At 49.6% G+C, this 19,292-nt stretch overlaps 1 protein-coding gene across 4 annotated transcripts in view; it reads left to right on the forward strand.

The window, feature by feature from the left end:
- LOC122549390 (zinc finger homeobox protein 4) overlaps nucleotides 1-19,292 on the forward strand; it is a 294,666-nt gene that overhangs the window by 254,609 nt on the left and 20,765 nt on the right. The window lies entirely within an intron of this gene.

A 19,292-nucleotide genomic window follows, 5' to 3' on the forward strand; every position in this document is an offset into this window, starting at 1 on the left:
CCAAAAATATGTAAATGCAGATGTAACAAAAGAATAATTTTAAAGTGCGCATTTCATTCTGTGGCATTCACTTCCCCAGAGTGCAGTGGATGCTGAGACACTGAGTAAATTTAAGGAGGAGATAGACATGGGGTAAAGATTTATGAAGAGCAGGCAGGAAAGTGGAGCTGAGGCCAAGATGATTGTGTTAAGCGACGGAGTAGACTGGAAGGGCTGAATTGCCTCATCCTGCTCCTGGTTCTTAGGGTAAATGTTTTTATGGGATTATCTAAATTTTTGATTGGTGATGGGAGATGTGTATCCATACATATACTTTCTTGCTTTCCCATAAATAAGGCTGCAACTATAAGAAATATATAAAAAGAGTGAAGAGAATTAAGAAGGTGTTGCAAAGAATGATTTTATAAATGAACAGAAACTATTTTCCATTTTTAAGACTAAAGGAAAGCATGTTAGCTGTCAACTAATTTGCTGCCCACTGCTCTGCCAAGACAGCTCACCATAACATGCAGCAATCAGCTTGTTTGAGTTGACTACTGAGCAACTCAGCCTGTCAGAGGCCTCAGCAGTGGCATCTGACTTGCAAACGTTGCCAACCAAGCAGACACCACTAGCCTCTGGGTCCTAAAGACATAGAACACCACCTGCTCTATTAGACATCCATCGGTGAAAGGCTGGGTGCATCTCATGGAGTAGGGTCAAGGTGAGGGGGTGTCTGAAGCAAGGGGTTGAATTTTAGAGGTCACTCCCTTGCCGCATATCAATACTCTAATTGCTCTGCAGCCAGGTCGCCTTGCTTTTTCCAGGAAGGAATCCAGCTGCTTTTCTCACCCGCCATTAAGGCAGGTACTGAGTGAGGTGATGTATTGAGGCAGGTACTGAGTGAGGTGAGGTATTGAGGCAGGTTTTCAGTGAGGTGACGTATTGAGGCAGGTATGGAGTGAAGTGACGTGTTTTGGCAGGTACTCAGTGAGATGACGTATTGAGGAAAGTACTCAGTGAGGTGACTTATTGAGGCAGGTAATCAGTGGGGTGACGGATTAAGGCAGGTACCCAGTGAGATAGCGTATTGAGGCAGGTACTGCGTAAGGGGACGTATTAAGGCAGATACTCAGTGAGGTGATGTATTGAGGCAGGTACAGAGTGAGGTGAAGTATTGAGGCACGTACTCAGTGAGATGATGTATTGAGGCAGGTACTGAATGAGGTGACACATTGAGGCACGTACTCAGTGAGTTGACGTATTGGGGCAGGTACTGAATGAGGTGACTTATTGAGGCTGGTACTGAGTGAGGAGGCGTATTGATGCATGTACTGAGTGCTGTGACCTATTGAGGCAGGTACTGAGTGAGGTGACATATTGAGGCAGGTGGCAGGTACTCAGTGAGTTGACGTATTGAGGCAGATACTGAATGAGGTAACATATTGAGGCAGGTACTCAGTGAGTAGGCGTATTGAGGCAAGTACTGAGTGCCGTGACATATTGAGGCAGGTACTTAGTGAGGTGACATATTGAGGCAGGTACTCAGTGTGTTGACGTATTGAGCAGGTACTGAGTGAGGTGACGTATTGAGGCCGGTACTGAGTGAGGTGACGTATTGAGGCAGGTACTCAGTGAGGTGACGAATTGAGGCAGGTACTCAGTGAGGTGACGTATTGAGGCAGGTACTCAGTGAGGTGACGTATTGAGACAGGTACTGAGTGAGGTGACTTATTGAGGCAGGTACTCAGTGAGGTGACGTATTGAGGCAAGTACTGAGTGAAGTGACGTATTGAGGCAAGTACTCAGTGAGGAGGCGTATTGAGGCAAGTACTGAGTGCCGTGACGTATTGAGGCATGTACTGAGTGAGGTGATGTATTGAGGCATGTACTGAGTGAGGTGACGTATTGAGGCAGGTACTCAGTGAGGTGACGTATTGAGGCAAGTACTGAGTGAAGTGACGTATTGAGGCATGTACTGAGTGAGGTGACATATTGAGGCAGGTACTGAGTGAGGTGACGTATTGAGGCCGATACTGAGTGAGGTGACGTATTGAGGCATGTACTGAGTGAGGTGACGTATTGAGGCATGTACTGAGTGAGGTGACGTATTGAGGCAGGTACTGAGTGAGGTGACGTATTGAGGCATGTACTGAGTGAGGTTTCGTATTGCGGCAGGTACTGAGTGAGGTGACGTATTGAGGCAGGTACTCAGTTATGTATTGAGGCAGGTACTCAGTGAAGTGGCATATTGTGGCAGGTACTCAGTGAGGTGACATACTGAGGCAGGTACTTGGTGAGGTGATGTGTTGAGGCAGGTACTGAATGAGGTGACATATTGAGGCAGGTACTGAGTTGGCGTATTGGGGTAGGTACTGAATAAGGTGACATATTGAGGCAGGTACTCAGTGAGGTGACGCATTGAGGCAGGTACTCGGTGAGATGACGTATTGAGGCATGTACTGAGTGAGGTGACGTATTGAGGCAGGTACTGAGTGAGGTGACGTATTGAGGCATGTACTGAGTGAGGTTTCGTATTGTAGCAGGTACTGAGTGAGGTGATGTATTGAGGCAGGTACTCAGTGAGGTGACGTATTGAGGCAGGTACTCAGTTACGTATTGAGGCAGGTACTCAGTGAGGTGGCATATTGTGGCAGGTACTCAGTGAGGTGACATACTGAGGCAGGTCCTCGGTGAGGTGACGTGTTGAGGCAGGTATGGAGTGAAGTGACGTGTTTTGGCAGGTACTCAGTGAGATGACGTATTGAGGAAAGTACTCAGTGAGGTGACTTATTGAGGCAGGTAATCAGTGGGGTGACGGATTAAGGCAGGTACCCAGTGAGATAGCGTATTGAGGCAGGTACTGCGTAAGGGGACGTATTAAGGCAGATACTCAGTGAGGTGATGTATTGAGGCAGGTACAGAGTGAGGTGAAGTATTGAGGCACGTACTCAGTGAGATGATGTATTGAGGCAGGTACTGAATGAGGTGACACATTGAGGCACGTACTCAGTGAGTTGACGTATTGGGGCAGGTACTGAATGAGGTGACTTATTGAGGCTGGTACTGAGTGAGGAGGCGTATTGATGCATGTACTGAGTGCTGTGACCTATTGAGGCAGGTACTGAGTGAGGTGACATATTGAGGCAGGTGGCAGGTACTCAGTGAGTTGACGTATTGAGGCAGATACTGAATGAGGTAACATATTGAGGCAGGTACTCAGTGAGTAGGCGTATTGAGGCAAGTACTGAGTGCCGTGACATATTGAGGCAGGTACTTAGTGAGGTGACATATTGAGGCAGGTACTCAGTGTGTTGACGTATTGAGCAGGTACTGAGTGAGGTGACGTATTGAGGCCGGTACTGAGTGAGGTGACGTATTGAGGCAGGTACTCAGTGAGGTGACGAATTGAGGCAGGTACTCAGTGAGGTGACGTATTGAGGCAGGTACTCAGTGAGGTGACGTATTGAGACAGGTACTGAGTGAGGTGACTTATTGAGGCAGGTACTCAGTGAGGTGACGTATTGAGGCAAGTACTGAGTGAAGTGACGTATTGAGGCAAGTACTCAGTGAGGAGGCGTATTGAGGCAAGTACTGAGTGCCGTGACGTATTGAGGCATGTACTGAGTGAGGTGATGTATTGAGGCATGTACTGAGTGAGGTGACGTATTGAGGCAGGTACTCAGTGAGGTGACGTATTGAGGCAAGTACTGAGTGAAGTGACGTATTGAGGCATGTACTGAGTGAGGTGACATATTGAGGCAGGTACTGAGTGAGGTGACGTATTGAGGCCGATACTGAGTGAGGTGACGTATTGAGGCATGTACTGAGTGAGGTGACGTATTGAGGCATGTACTGAGTGAGGTGACGTATTGAGGCAGGTACTGAGTGAGGTGACGTATTGAGGCATGTACTGAGTGAGGTTTCGTATTGCGGCAGGTACTGAGTGAGGTGACGTATTGAGGCAGGTACTCAGTTATGTATTGAGGCAGGTACTCAGTGAAGTGGCATATTGTGGCAGGTACTCAGTGAGGTGACATACTGAGGCAGGTACTTGGTGAGGTGATGTGTTGAGGCAGGTACTGAATGAGGTGACATATTGAGGCAGGTACTGAGTGAGTTGGCGTATTGGGGTAGGTACTGAATAAGGTGACATATTGAGGCAGGTACTCAGTGAGGTGACGCATTGAGGCAGGTACTCGGTGAGATGACGTATTGAGGCATGTACTGAGTGAGGTGACGTATTGAGGCAGGTACTGAGTGAGGTGACGTATTGAGGCATGTACTGAGTGAGGTTTCGTATTGTAGCAGGTACTGAGTGAGGTGATGTATTGAGGCAGGTACTCAGTGAGGTGACGTATTGAGGCAGGTACTCAGTTACGTATTGAGGCAGGTACTCAGTGAAGTGGCATATTGAGGCAGGTACTCAGTGAGGTGGCATATTGTGGCAGGTACTCAGTGAGGTGACATACTGAGGCAGGTCCTCGGTGAGGTGACGTGTTGAGGCAGGTACTGAATGAGGTGACATATTGAGGCAGGTACTGAGTGAGTTGGCGTATTGGGGCAGGTACTGAGTGAGGTGACATATTGAGGCAGGTACTCAGTGAGTTGATGTATTGAGCAGGTACTGAGTGACGTGACGTATTGAGGCCAGTACTGAGTGAGGTGACGTATTGAGGCAGGTTCTGAGTGAGGTGATGTATTGAGGCAGGTACTCAGTGAGGTGACGAATTGAGGCAGGTACTCAGTGAGGTGACGTATTGAGGCATGTACTGAGTGAGGTGACGTATTGAGGCATGTACTGAGTGAGGTGACGTATTGAGGCAGGTACTGAGTGAGGTGACTTATTGAGGCAGGTACTGAGTGAGTTGACGTATTGGAGCTGGTACTGAGTGAGGTGACATATTGAGGCAGGTACTCAGTGAGGAGGCATGTTGAGGCAAGTACTGAGTGCCGTGACCTATTGAGGCAGGTACTGAGTGAGGTGACGTATTGAGGCAGGTTCTGAGTGAGGTGATGTATTGAGGCAAGTCCTGAGTGAGGTGACATATTGAGGCAGGTACTGAGTGAGGTGACTTATTGAGGCAGGTACTCAGTTACGTATTGAGGCAGGTACTCAGTGAAGTGGCATATTGAGGCAGGTACTCAGTGAGGTGACGTACTGAGGCAGGTACTGAGTGAGGTGACGTACTGAGGCAGGTACTGAGTGAGGTGACGTATTGAGGCATGTACTGAGTGAGGTGACGTACTGAGGCAGGTACTCAGTGAGGTGACGTACTGAGGCATGTACTGAGTGAGGTGACGTACTGAGGCAGGTACTCAGTGAGGTGACGTACTGAGGCAGGTACTCAGTGAGGTGACGTACTGAGGCAGGTACTGAGTGAGGTGACGTATTGAGGCAGGTACTTAAGCAGGTGACGTATTGAGGCAGATACTGAGTGAGGTGAAGTATTGAGGCAGGTACTCAGGAGGTGGCATATTGTGGCAGGTACTCAGTGAGGTGACGTATTGTAGCAGGTACTCAGTGAGGTGACGTATTGAATCAGGTACTCAGTGAGTGACGTATTGAGGCACGTACTGAGTGAGGTGCCGTATTGAGGCAGGTACTCGGGCAGGTGACGTATTGAGGCAGGTACTGAGTGAGGTGGGGTATTGAGGCAGGTACTCAGTGAGTTGACGTATTGGGGCAGGTACTGAATGAGGTGACATATTGAGGCAGGTACTCAGTGAGGAGGCGTATTGAGGCAAGTACTGAGTGCCGTGAGCGATTGAGGCAGGTACTGAGTGAGGTGGCGTATTGAGGCAGGTACTGAGTGAGGTGATGTATTGAGGCAGGTACTGAGTGAGGTGATGTATTGAGGCAGGTACTCAGTTACATATTGAGGCAGGTACTCAGTGAAGTGGCATACTGAGGCAGGTACTTGGTGAGGTGACGTGTTGAGGCAGGTACTGAGTGAGGTGACGTATTGAGGCAGGTACTCAGTGAGGTGACGTATTGAGGCAGGTACTGAGTGAGGTGACGTATTGAGGCAGGTATTCAGTGAGGTGACATATTGAGGCAGGTACTCGGGCAGGTGACTTATTGAGGCAGGTACTGAGTGAGGTGACGTATTGAGGCAGGTACTGAGTGAGGTGACATACTGAGGCAGGTACTCAGTTACGTATTGAGGCAGGTACTCAGTGAAGTGGCGTATTGAGGCAGGTAATCCGTAAGGTGACATATTGAGGCAGGTATTGAGTGAGGTGACGTATTGAGGCAGGTACTCAGTGAGGTGACGTATTGAGGCCGGTACTGAGTGCGGTAACGTATTGAGGCATGTAATTGGGCAGGTGACATATGGAGGCAGGTACTGAGTGAGGTGACATATTGAGGCAGATACTCAGTGAGGTGACGCATTGAGGCAGGTACTCAGGTGAGATGAAGTATTGAGGCAGGTACTCAGGGAGGTGACATATTGTGGCAGGTACTCAGGGAGGTGGCATACTGAGGCAGGTACTCAGTGAGGTGACATATTGAGGCAGGTACTCGGTGAGGTGATGTGTTGAGGCAGGTACTGAATGAGGTGACATATTGAGGCAGGTACTGAGTGAGTTGGCGTATTGGGGCAGGTACTGAATGAGGTGACATATTGAGGCAGGTACTCAGTGAGTTGACGTATTGGGGCAGGTACTGAGTGAGGTGACATATTGAGGCAGGTACTCAGTGAGGTGACGCATTGAGGCAGGTACTCGGTGAGATGACGTATTGAGGCATGTACTGAGTGAGGTGACGTATTGAGGCAGGTACTGAGTGAGGTGACGTATTGAGGCATGTACTGAGTGAAGTTTCGTATTGCGGCAGGTACTGAGTGAGGTGATGTATTGAGGCAGGTACTCAGTGAGGTGACGTATTGAGGCAGGTACTCAGTTACGTATTGAGGCAGGTACTCAGTGAAGTGGCATATTGAGGCAGGTACTCAGTGAGGTGACATACTGAGGCAGGTACTCGGTGAGGTGACGTGTTGAGGCAGGTACTGAATGAGGTGACATATTGAGTCAGGTACTGAGTGAGTTGGCGTATTGGGGCAGGTACTGAATGAGGTGACATATTGAGGCAGGTACTGAGTGAGGTGACTTATTGAGGCATGTACTGAGTGAGGTGACGTATTGAGGCAGGTACTGAGTGAGGTGACGTATTGAGGCAGGTACTGAGTGAGGTGACGTATTGAGGCAAGTACTGAGTGAGGTGACTTATTGAGGCAGGTACTCAGTGAGGAGGCGTATTGTGGCAAGTACTGAGTGCCGTGACCTATTGAGGCATGTACTGAATGAGGTGACGTACTGAGGCAGGTACTCAGTGAGGTGACGTATTGAAGCAGGTATTCAGTGAGGTGACGTATTGAGGCAGGTACTCAGTGAGGTGACGTATTGAGGCAAGTACTGAGTGAGTTGATGTATTGGAGCAGGTACTGAATGAGGTGACATATGGAGGCAGGTACTGAGTGAGTTGACGTATTGAGTCAGATACTGAATGAGGTGACATATTGAGGCAGGTACTCAGTGAGGAGGCATGTTGAGGCAAGTACTGAGTGCCGTGACCTATTGAGGCAGGTACTGAGTGAGGTGACGTATTGAGGCAGGTTCTGAGTGAGGTGATGTATTGAGGCAAGTACTGAGTGAGGTGACATATTGAGGCAGGTACTGAGTGACGTGACGTACTGAGGCAGGTACTGAGTGAGGTGACGTATTGAGGCATGTACTGAGTGAGGTGACGTACTGAGGCAGGTACTCAGTGAGGTGACGTACTGAGGCAGGTACTGAGTGAGGTGACGAATTGAGGCAGGTACTTAAGCAGGTGACGTATTGAGGCAGATACTGAGTGAGGTGAAGTATTGAGGCAGGTACTCAGGAGGTGGCATATTGTGGCAGGTACTCAGTGAGGTGACGTATTGTAGCAGGTACTCAGTGAGGTGATGTATTGAAGCAGGTACTCAGTGAGGTGACGTATTGAGGCAGGTACTGAGTGAGGTGCCGTATTGAGGCAGGTACTCGGGCAGGTGACGTATTGAGGCAGGTACTGAGTGAGGTGACGTATTGAGGCATGTACTGAGTGAGGTGGGGTATTGAGGCAAGTACTGAGTGAAGTGACGTATTGAGGCAGGTACTGAGTGAGGTGACGTTTTGAGGCAAGTACTGAGTGAGGTGACGTATTGAGGCAGGTACTCAGTGAGGTGACATATTGAGGCAGATACTGAGTGAGGGTGAAGTATTGAGGCAGGTACTGAGTGAGGTGACATATTAAGGCAGATACTGAGTGAGGGTGACGTATTGAGGCAGGTACTGAGTGAGGTGACGTTTTGAGGCAGGTACTCGGGCAGGTGACGGATTGAGGCATGTACTGAGTGAGGTGACGTATTGAGGCATGTACTGAGTGAGGTGGCATATTGTGGCAGGTACTCAGTGAGTTGACGTATTGGGGCAGATACTGAATGAGGTGACATATTGAGGCAGGTACTCAGTGAGGAGGCGTATTGAGGCAAGTACTGAGTGCCGTGAGCGATTGAGGCAGGTACTGAGTGAGGTGGCGTATTGAGGCAGGTACTGAGTGAGGTGATGTATTGAGGCAGGTACTGAGTGAGGTGATGTATTGAGGCAGGTACTCAGTTACATATTGAGGCAGGTACTCAGTGAAGTGGCATACTGAGGCAGGTACTTGGTGAGGTGACGTGTTGAGGCAGGTACTGAGTGAGGTGACGTATTGAGGCAGGTACTCAGTGAGGTGACGTATTGAGGCAGGTACTGAGTGAGGTGACGTATTGAGGCAGGTATTCAGTGAGGTGACATATTGAGGCAGGTACTCGGGCAGGTGACTTATTGAGGCATGTACTGAGTGAGGTGACGTATTGAGGCAGGTACTCAGTTACGTATTGAGGCAGGTACTCAGTGAAGTGGCGTATTGAGGCAGGTAATCCGTAAGGTGACATATTGAGACAGGTATTGAGTGAGGTGACGTATTGAGGCAGGTTCTCAGTGAGGTGACGTATTGAGGCCGTTACTGAGTGAGGTAACGTATTGAGGCATGTAATCGGGCAGGTGACATATGGAGGCAGGTACTGAGTGAGGTGACATATTGAGGCAGGTACTCAGTGAGGTGACGACTTGAGGCAGGTACTCGGTGAGATGAAGTATTGAGGCAGGTACTCAGGGAGGTGGCGTATTGAGGCAGGTACTCAGTGAAGTGGCATATTGAGGCAGGTACTCAGTGAGGTGACATATTGAGGCAGGTACTCGGTGAGGTGTTGTATTGAGGCAGGTACTGAGTGAGGTGACATACTGAGGCAGGAACTCAGGTACGTGGCGTATTGAGGCAGGTACTCAGTAAGGTGACCTGTTGAGGCAGATACTGAGTGAGATGACATATTTAGGCAGGTACTCAGTGAGGTGATGTATTGAGGCAGGTACTCAAGGAGGTGACGAGTTGAGGCTGGTACTGAGTGAGGTGACATATTGAGGCGGGTATTCAGTGAGGTGACATATTGAGGCATGTACTGAGTGAGGTGGGGTATTGAGGCAAGTACTGAGTGAAGTGACGTATTGAGGCAGGTACTGAGTGAGGTGACGTATTGAGGCAAGTACTGAGTGAGGTGACGTATTGAGGCAGGTACTCAGTGAGGTGACATATTGAGGCAGATACTGAGTGAGGGTGAAGTATTGAGGCAGGTACTGAGTGAGGTGACATATTAAGGCAGATACTGAGTGAGGGTGACGTATTGAGGCAGGTACTGAGTGAGGTGACGTTTTGAGGCAGGTACTCGGGCAGGTGACGGATTGAGGCATGTACTGAGTGAGGTGACGTATTGAGGCATGTACTGAGTGAGGTGGCATATTGTGGCAGGTACTCAGTGAGTTGACGTATTGGGGCAGATACTGAATGAGGTGACATATTGAGGCAGGTACTCAGTGAGGAGGCGTATTGAGGCAAGTACTGAGTGCCGTGAGCGATTGAGGCAGGTACTGAGTGAGGTGGCGTATTGAGGCAGGTACTGAGTGAGGTGATGTATTGAGGCAGGTACTGAGTGAGGTGATGTATTGAGGCAGGTACTCAGTTACGTATTGAGGCAGGTACTCAGTGAAGTGGCATACTGAGGCAGGTACTTGGTGAGGTGACGTGTTGAGGCAGGTACTGAGTGAGGTGACGTATTGAGGCAGGTACTCAGTGAGGTGACGTATTGAGGCAGGTACTCAGTTACGTATTGAGGCAGGTACTCAGTGAAGTGGCGTATTGAGGCAGGTAATCCGTAAGGTGACATATTGAGACAGGTATTGAGTGAGGTGACGTATTGAGGCAGGTATTCAGTGAGGTGACATATTGAGGCAGGTACTCGGGCAGGTGACTTATTGAGGCAGGTACTGAGTGAGGTGACGTATTGAGGCAGGTACTGAGTGAGGTGACGTACTGAGGCAGGTACTCAGTTACGTATTGAGGCAGGTACTCAGTGAAGTGGCGTATTGAGGCAGGTAATCCGTAAGGTGACATATTGAGACAGGTATTGAGTGAGGTGACGTATTGAGGCAGGTACTCAGTGAGGTGACGTATTGAGGCCGTTACTGAGTGAGGTAACGTATTGAGGCATGTAATCGGGCAGGTGACATATGGAGGCAGGTACTGAGTGAGGTGATGTATTGAGGCAGGTACTCAGTGAGGTGATGTATTGAGGCAGGTACTCAAGGAGGTGACGAGTTGAGGCTGGTACTGAGTGAGGTGACATATTGAGGCGGGTATTCAGTGAGGTGACATATTGAGGCATGTACTGAGTGAGGTGGGGTATTGAGGCAAGTACTGAGTGAAGTGACGTATTGAGGCAGGTACTGAGTGAGGTGACGTATTGAGGCAAGTACTGAGTGAGGTGACGTATTGAGGCAGGTACTCAGTGAGGTGACATATTGAGGCAGATACTGAGTGAGGGTGAAGTATTGAGGCAGGTACTGAGTGAGGTGACATATTAAGGCAGATACTGAGTGAGGGTGACGTATTGAGGCAGGTACTGAGTGAGGTGACGTTTTGAGGCAGGTACTCGGGCAGGTGACGGATTGAGGCATGTACTGAGTGAGGTGACGTATTGAGGCATGTACTGAGTGAGGTGGCATATTGTGGCAGGTACTCAGTGAGTTGACGTATTGGGGCAGATACTGAATGAGGTGACATATTGAGGCAGGTACTCAGTGAGGAGGCGTATTGAGGCAAGTACTGAGTGCCGTGACCTATTGAGGCAGGTACTGAGTGAGGTGACGTATTGAGGCAGGTTCTGAGTGAGGTGATGTATTGAGGCAAGTACTGAGTGAGGTGACATATTGAGGCAGGTACTGAGTGACGTGACGTACTGAGGCAGGTACTGAGTGAGGTGACGTATTGAGGCATGTACTGAGTGAGGTGACGTACTGAGGCAGGTACTCAGTGAGGTGACGTACTGAGGCAGGTACTGAGTGAGGTGACGAATTGAGGCAGGTACTTAAGCAGGTGACGTATTGAGGCAGATACTGAGTGAGGTGAAGTATTGAGGCAGGTACTCAGGAGGTGGCATATTGTGGCAGGTACTCAGTGAGGTGACGTATTGTAGCAGGTACTCAGTGAGGTGATGTATTGAAGCAGGTACTCAGTGAGGTGACGTATTGAGGCAGGTACTGAGTGAGGTGCCGTATTGAGGCAGGTACTCGGGCAGGTGACGTATTGAGGCAGGTACTGAGTGAGGTGACGTATTGAGGCATGTACTGAGTGAGGTGGGGTATTGAGGCAAGTACTGAGTGAAGTGACGTATTGAGGCAGGTACTGAGTGAGGTGACGTTTTGAGGCAAGTACTGAGTGAGGTGACGTATTGAGGCAGGTACTCAGTGAGGTGACATATTGAGGCAGATACTGAGTGAGGGTGAAGTATTGAGGCAGGTACTGAGTGAGGTGACATATTAAGGCAGATACTGAGTGAGGGTGACGTATTGAGGCAGGTACTGAGTGAGGTGACGTTTTGAGGCAGGTACTCGGGCAGGTGACGGATTGAGGCATGTACTGAGTGAGGTGACGTATTGAGGCATGTACTGAGTGAGGTGGCATATTGTGGCAGGTACTCAGTGAGTTGACGTATTGGGGCAGATACTGAATGAGGTGACATATTGAGGCAGGTACTCAGTGAGGAGGCGTATTGAGGCAAGTACTGAGTGCCGTGAGCGATTGAGGCAGGTACTGAGTGAGGTGGCGTATTGAGGCAGGTACTGAGTGAGGTGATGTATTGAGGCAGGTACTGAGTGAGGTGATGTATTGAGGCAGGTACTCAGTTACATATTGAGGCAGGTACTCAGTGAAGTGGCATACTGAGGCAGGTACTTGGTGAGGTGACGTGTTGAGGCAGGTACTGAGTGAGGTGACGTATTGAGGCAGGTACTCAGTGAGGTGACGTATTGAGGCAGGTACTGAGTGAGGTGACGTATTGAGGCAGGTATTCAGTGAGGTGACATATTGAGGCAGGTACTCGGGCAGGTGACTTATTGAGGCATGTACTGAGTGAGGTGACGTATTGAGGCAGGTACTCAGTTACGTATTGAGGCAGGTACTCAGTGAAGTGGCGTATTGAGGCAGGTAATCCGTAAGGTGACATATTGAGACAGGTATTGAGTGAGGTGACGTATTGAGGCAGGTTCTCAGTGAGGTGACGTATTGAGGCCGTTACTGAGTGAGGTAACGTATTGAGGCATGTAATCGGGCAGGTGACATATGGAGGCAGGTACTGAGTGAGGTGACATATTGAGGCAGGTACTCAGTGAGGTGACGACTTGAGGCAGGTACTCGGTGAGATGAAGTATTGAGGCAGGTACTCAGGGAGGTGGCGTATTGAGGCAGGTACTCAGTGAAGTGGCATATTGAGGCAGGTACTCAGTGAGGTGACATATTGAGGCAGGTACTCGGTGAGGTGTTGTATTGAGGCAGGTACTGAGTGAGGTGACATACTGAGGCAGGAACTCAGGTACGTGGCGTATTGAGGCAGGTACTCAGTAAGGTGACCTGTTGAGGCAGATACTGAGTGAGATGACATATTTAGGCAGGTACTCAGTGAGGTGATGTATTGAGGCAGGTACTCAAGGAGGTGACGAGTTGAGGCTGGTACTGAGTGAGGTGACATATTGAGGCGGGTATTCAGTGAGGTGACATATTGAGGCATGTACTGAGTGAGGTGGGGTATTGAGGCAAGTACTGAGTGAAGTGACGTATTGAGGCAGGTACTGAGTGAGGTGACGTATTGAGGCAAGTACTGAGTGAGGTGACGTATTGAGGCAGGTACTCAGTGAGGTGACATATTGAGGCAGATACTGAGTGAGGGTGAAGTATTGAGGCAGGTACTGAGTGAGGTGACATATTAAGGCAGATACTGAGTGAGGGTGACGTATTGAGGCAGGTACTGAGTGAGGTGACGTTTTGAGGCAGGTACTCGGGCAGGTGACGGATTGAGGCATGTACTGAGTGAGGTGACGTATTGAGGCATGTACTGAGTGAGGTGGCATATTGTGGCAGGTACTCAGTGAGTTGACGTATTGGGGCAGATACTGAATGAGGTGACATATTGAGGCAGGTACTCAGTGAGGAGGCGTATTGAGGCAAGTACTGAGTGCCGTGAGCGATTGAGGCAGGTACTGAGTGAGGTGGCGTATTGAGGCAGGTACTGAGTGAGGTGATGTATTGAGGCAGGTACTGAGTGAGGTGATGTATTGAGGCAGGTACTCAGTTACGTATTGAGGCAGGTACTCAGTGAAGTGGCATACTGAGGCAGGTACTTGGTGAGGTGACGTGTTGAGGCAGGTACTGAGTGAGGTGACGTATTGAGGCAGGTACTCAGTGAGGTGACGTATTGAGGCAGGTACTCAGTTACGTATTGAGGCAGGTACTCAGTGAAGTGGCGTATTGAGGCAGGTAATCCGTAAGGTGACATATTGAGACAGGTATTGAGTGAGGTGACGTATTGAGGCAGGTATTCAGTGAGGTGACATATTGAGGCAGGTACTCGGGCAGGTGACTTATTGAGGCAGGTACTGAGTGAGGTGACGTATTGAGGCAGGTACTGAGTGAGGTGACGTACTGAGGCAGGTACTCAGTTACGTATTGAGGCAGGTACTCAGTGAAGTGGCGTATTGAGGCAGGTAATCCGTAAGGTGACATATTGAGACAGGTATTGAGTGAGGTGACGTATTGAGGCAGGTACTCAGTGAGGTGACGTATTGAGGCCGTTACTGAGTGAGGTAACGTATTGAGGCATGTAATCGGGCAGGTGACATATGGAGGCAGGTACTGAGTGAGGTGATGTATTGAGGCAGGTACTCAGTGAGGTGATGTATTGAGGCAGGTACTCAAGGAGGTGACGAGTTGAGGCTGGTACTGAGTGAGGTGACATATTGAGGCGGGTATTCAGTGAGGTGACATATTGAGGCATGTACTGAGTGAGGTGGGGTATTGAGGCAAGTACTGAGTGAAGTGACGTATTGAGGCAGGTACTGAGTGAGGTGACGTATTGAGGCAAGTACTGAGTGAGGTGACGTATTGAGGCAGGTACTCAGTGAGGTGACATATTGAGGCAGATACTGAGTGAGGGTGAAGTATTGAGGCAGGTACTGAGTGAGGTGACATATTAAGGCAGATACTGAGTGAGGGTGACGTATTGAGGCAGGTACTGAGTGAGGTGACGTTTTGAGGCAGGTACTCGGGCAGGTGACGGATTGAGGCATGTACTGAGTGAGGTGACGTATTGAGGCATGTACTGAGTGAGGTGGCATATTGTGGCAGGTACTCAGTGAGTTGACGTATTGGGGCAGATACTGAATGAGGTGACATATTGAGGCAGGTACTCAGTGAGGAGGCGTATTGAGGCAAGTACTGAGTGCCGTGAGCGATTGAGGCAGGTACTGAGTGAGGTGGCGTATTGAGGCAGGTACTGAGTGAGGTGATGTATTGAGGCAGGTACTGAGTGAGGTGATGTATTGAGGCAGGTACTCAGTTACATATTGAGGCAGGTACTCAGTGAAGTGGCATACTGAGGCAGGTACTTGGTGAGGTGACGTGTTGAGGCAGGTACTGAGTGAGGTGACGTATTGAGGCAGGTACTCAGTGAGGTGACGTATTGAGGCAGGTACTCAGTTACGTATTGAGGCAGGTACTCAGTGAAGTGGCGTATTGAGGCAGGTAATCCGTAAGGTGACATATTGAGACAGGTATTGAGTGAGGTGACGTATTGAGGCAGGTATTCAGTGAGGTGACATATTGAGGCAGGTACTCGGGCAGGTGACTTATTGAGGCAGGTACTGAGTGAGGTGACGTATTGAGGCAGGTACTGAGTGAGGTGACGTACTGAGGCAGGTACTCAGTTACGTATTGAGGCAGGTACTCAGTGAAGTGGCGTATTGAGGCAGGTAATCCGTAAGGTGACATATTGAGACAGGTATTGAGTGAGGTGACGTATTGAGGCAGGTACTCAGTGAGGTGACGTATTGAGGCCGTTACTGAGTGAGGTAACGTATTGAGGCATGTAATCGGGCAGGTGACATATGGAGGCAGGTACTGAGTGAGGTGACATATTGAGGCAGGTACTCAGTGAGGTGACGACTTGAGGCAGGTACTCGGTGAGATGAAGTATTGAGGCAGGTACTCAGGGAGGTGGCGTATTGAGGCAGGTACTCAGTGAAGTGGCATATTGAGGCAGGTACTCAGTGAGGTGACATATTGAGGCAGGTACTCGGTGAGGTGTTGTATTGAGGCAGGTACTGAGTGAGGTGACATACTGAGGCAGGAACTCAGGTAGGTGGCGTATTGAGGCAGGTACTCAGTAAGGTGACCTGTTGAGGCAGATACTGAGTGAGATGACATATTTAGGCAGGTACTCAGTGAGGTGATGTATTGAGGCAGGTACTCAAGGAGGTGACGAGTTGAGGCTGGTACTGAGTGAGGTGACATATTGAGGCGGGTATTCAGTGAGGTGACGTATTGAGGCAGGTACTCAGTGAGGTGACATATTGAGGCAGGTACTCAGGCAGGTGATGTATTGAGGCTGGTACTGAGTGAGGTGACGTATTGAGGCGGGTATTCAGTGAGGTGACGTTTGAGGCTGGTACTCAGTGAGGTGACGTATTGTGGCAGGTACTGAGTGAGGTGACATATTGAGGCAAGTACTGAGGTGACATACTGAGGCAGGTCCTGAGTGAGGTGACATATTGAGGCAGGTGACATATTGAGGCAGGTACTGAGTGAGGTGACGTATTGAGGCAGGTACTCTGGCAGGTGACATATTGAGGCGGATACTGAATGAGGTGACCTATTGAGGCAGGTACTGAGTGAGGTGATGTATTGAGGCAGGTACTGAGTGAGGTGGCGTACTGAGGCAGGTACTGAGTGAGGTGACGTATTAAGGCAGGTACTCAGGGACGTATTGAGGCATGTACTGAGTGAGGTGACGTATTGAGGCAGGTACTGAGTGAGGTGGCGTACTGAGGCAGGTACTGAGTGAGGTGACGTATTAAGGCAGGTACTCAGGGACGTATTGAGGCATGTACTGAGTGAGGTGACGTACTGAGGCAGGTACTCAGTGAGGTGACGTACTGAAGCAGGTATTGAGTGAGGTGACGTATTGAGGCAGGTACTTATGCAGGTGACGTATTGAGGCAGATACTGAGTGAGGTGAAGTATTGAGGCAGGTACTCAGGAGGTGGCATATTGTGGCAGGTACTCAGTGAGGTGACGTATTGTAGCAGGTACTCAGTGAGGTGACGTATTGAAGCAGGTACTCAGTGAGGTGACGTATTGAGGCAGGTACTGAGTGAGGTGATGTATTGAGGCATGTACTGAGTGAGGTGGGTTATTGAGGCAGGTACTGAGTGAGGTGACATATTGAGGCAGGTACTGAGTGAGGTGACGTATTGAGGCAGGTACTCGGGCACGTGACGGATTGAGGCATGTACTGAGTGAGGTGACGTATTGAGGCAGGTACTCAGTGAGGTGGCATATTGTGGCAGGTACTCAGTGAGTTGACGTATTGGGGCAGGTACTAAATGAGGTGACATATTGAGGCAGTTACTCAGTGGGGAGGCGTATTTAGGCAAGTACTGAGTGCCGTGAGCTATTGAGGCAGGTACTGAGTGAGTTGGCGTATTGAGGCAGGTACTGAGTGAGGTGATGTATTGAGGCAGGTACTGAGTGAGGTGATGTATTGAGGCAGGTACTCAGTTACATATTGAGGCAGGTACTCAGTGAAGTGGCATATTGTGGCAAGTACTGAGTGCCGTGACCTATTGAGGCATTTACTGAATGAGGTGACGTACTGAGGCAGGTACTCAGTGAGGTAACGTGCTGAGGCAGGTACTGAGTGAGGTGACATATTGAGGCAGATACTGAGTGAGGTGAAGTATTGAGGCAGGGACTGAGTGAGGTGACGTATTGAGGCAGGTACTCAGTGAGGTGACATATTGAGGCAGATACTGAGTGAGGGTGAAGTATTGAGGCAGGTACTGAGTGAGGTGACATAATAAGGCAGATACTGAATGAGGGTGACGTATTGAGGCAGGTACTGAGTGAGGTGACGTATTGAGGCAGGTACTCGGGCAGGTGACGGATTGAGGCATGTACTGAGTGCCGTGAGCTATTGAGGCAGGTACAGAGTGAGTTGGCGTATTGAGGCAGGTACTGAGTGAGGTGATGTATTGAGGCAGGTACTGAGTGAGGTGACATATTGAGGCAGGTACTCAGTTACATATTGAGGCAGGTACTCAGTGAAGTGGCATATTGTGGCAGGTACTCAGTGAGGTGGCATACTGAGGCAGGTACTTGGTGAGGTGACGTGTTGAGGCAGGTACTGAGTGAGGTGACGTATTGAGGCAGGTACTCAGGGTGGTGACGCATTGAGGCAGGTACTCAGTGAGGTGACGTATTGAGGCAGGTATTCAGTGAGGTGACATATTGAGGCAGGTATTGTGTAAGGTGCCGTACTGAGGCAGGTACTGAGTGAGGTGACGTATTGAGGCAGGTATTCAGTGAGGTGACATATTGAGGCAGGTACTCGGGTAGGTGACTTATTGCGGCAGGTACTGAGTGAGGTGACGTATTGAGGCAGGTACTGAGTGAGGTGACGTACTGAGGCAGGTACTCAGTTACGTATTGAGGCAGGTACTCAGTGAAGTGGCGTATTGAGGCAGGTATTCCGTAAGGTGACATATTGAGGCAGGTATTGAGTGAGGTGACTTATTGAGGCAGGTACTCAGTGAGGTGACGTATTGAGGCCGGTACTGAGTGAGGTAACGTATTGAGGCAAGTACTCGGGCAGGTGACATATGGAGGCAGGTACTGAGTGAGGTGACATATTGAGGCAGGTACTCAGTGAGGTGACGCATTGAGGCAGGTACTCGGTGAGATGACGTATTGAGGCAGGTACTCAGGGAGGTGACATATTGTGGCAGGTACTCAGCGATGTGGCGTATTGAGGCAGGTACTCAGTGAAGTGGCATATTGAGGCAGGTACTCAGTGCGGTGACGTATTGAGGCAGGTACTCAGTGCGGTGACGTATTGAGGCAGGTACTCAGTGAGGTGACATACTGAGGCAGGAACTCAGGTAGGTGGCGTATTGAGGCAGGTACTCAGTAAGGTGACCTGTTGAGGCAGATACTGAGTGAGATGACATATTTAGGCAGGTACTCAGTGAGGTGATGTATTGAGGCAGATACTCAGTGAGGTGATGTATTGAGGCGGGTATTCAGTGAGGTGACGTATTGAGGCAGGTACTCAGTGAGGTGACATATTGAGGCAGGTACTCGGGCAGGTGATGTATTGAGGCTGGTACTGAGTGAGGTGACATATTGAGGCGGGTATTCAGTGAGGTGACGTATTGAGGCAGGTACTCAGTGAGGTGACGTATTGTGGCAGGTACTGAGTGAGGTGATGTATTGAGGCAAGTACTGAGGTGACATACTGAGGCAGGTACTGAGTGAGGTGACATATTGAGGCAGATGACATATTGAGGCAGGTACTGAGTGAGGTGACGTATTGAGGCAGGTACTGAGTGAGGTGACGTATTGAGGCAGGTACTCTGGCAGGTGACATATTGAGGCGGATACTGAATGAGGTGACCTATTGAGGCAAGTACTGAGTGAGGTGATGTATTGAGGCTGGTACTGAATGTGGTGACATATTGAGGCAAGTACTGAGTGAGTTGACGTATTGAGGCCGATACTCAGTGAGGTGGTGTATTGAGGCAGGTACTGAGTGAGGTGACGTATTGTGGCACGTACTCGGTGAGATAACGTATTGAGGCAGATA

This window comes from Chiloscyllium plagiosum, unplaced genomic scaffold (genome assembly GCF_037043375.1).
Source record: "Chiloscyllium plagiosum isolate Xiang-an unplaced genomic scaffold, Cpla_swu_hap1 HiC_scaffold_4, whole genome shotgun sequence".
NCBI lineage: Eukaryota > Metazoa > Chordata > Chondrichthyes > Orectolobiformes > Hemiscylliidae > Chiloscyllium > Chiloscyllium plagiosum.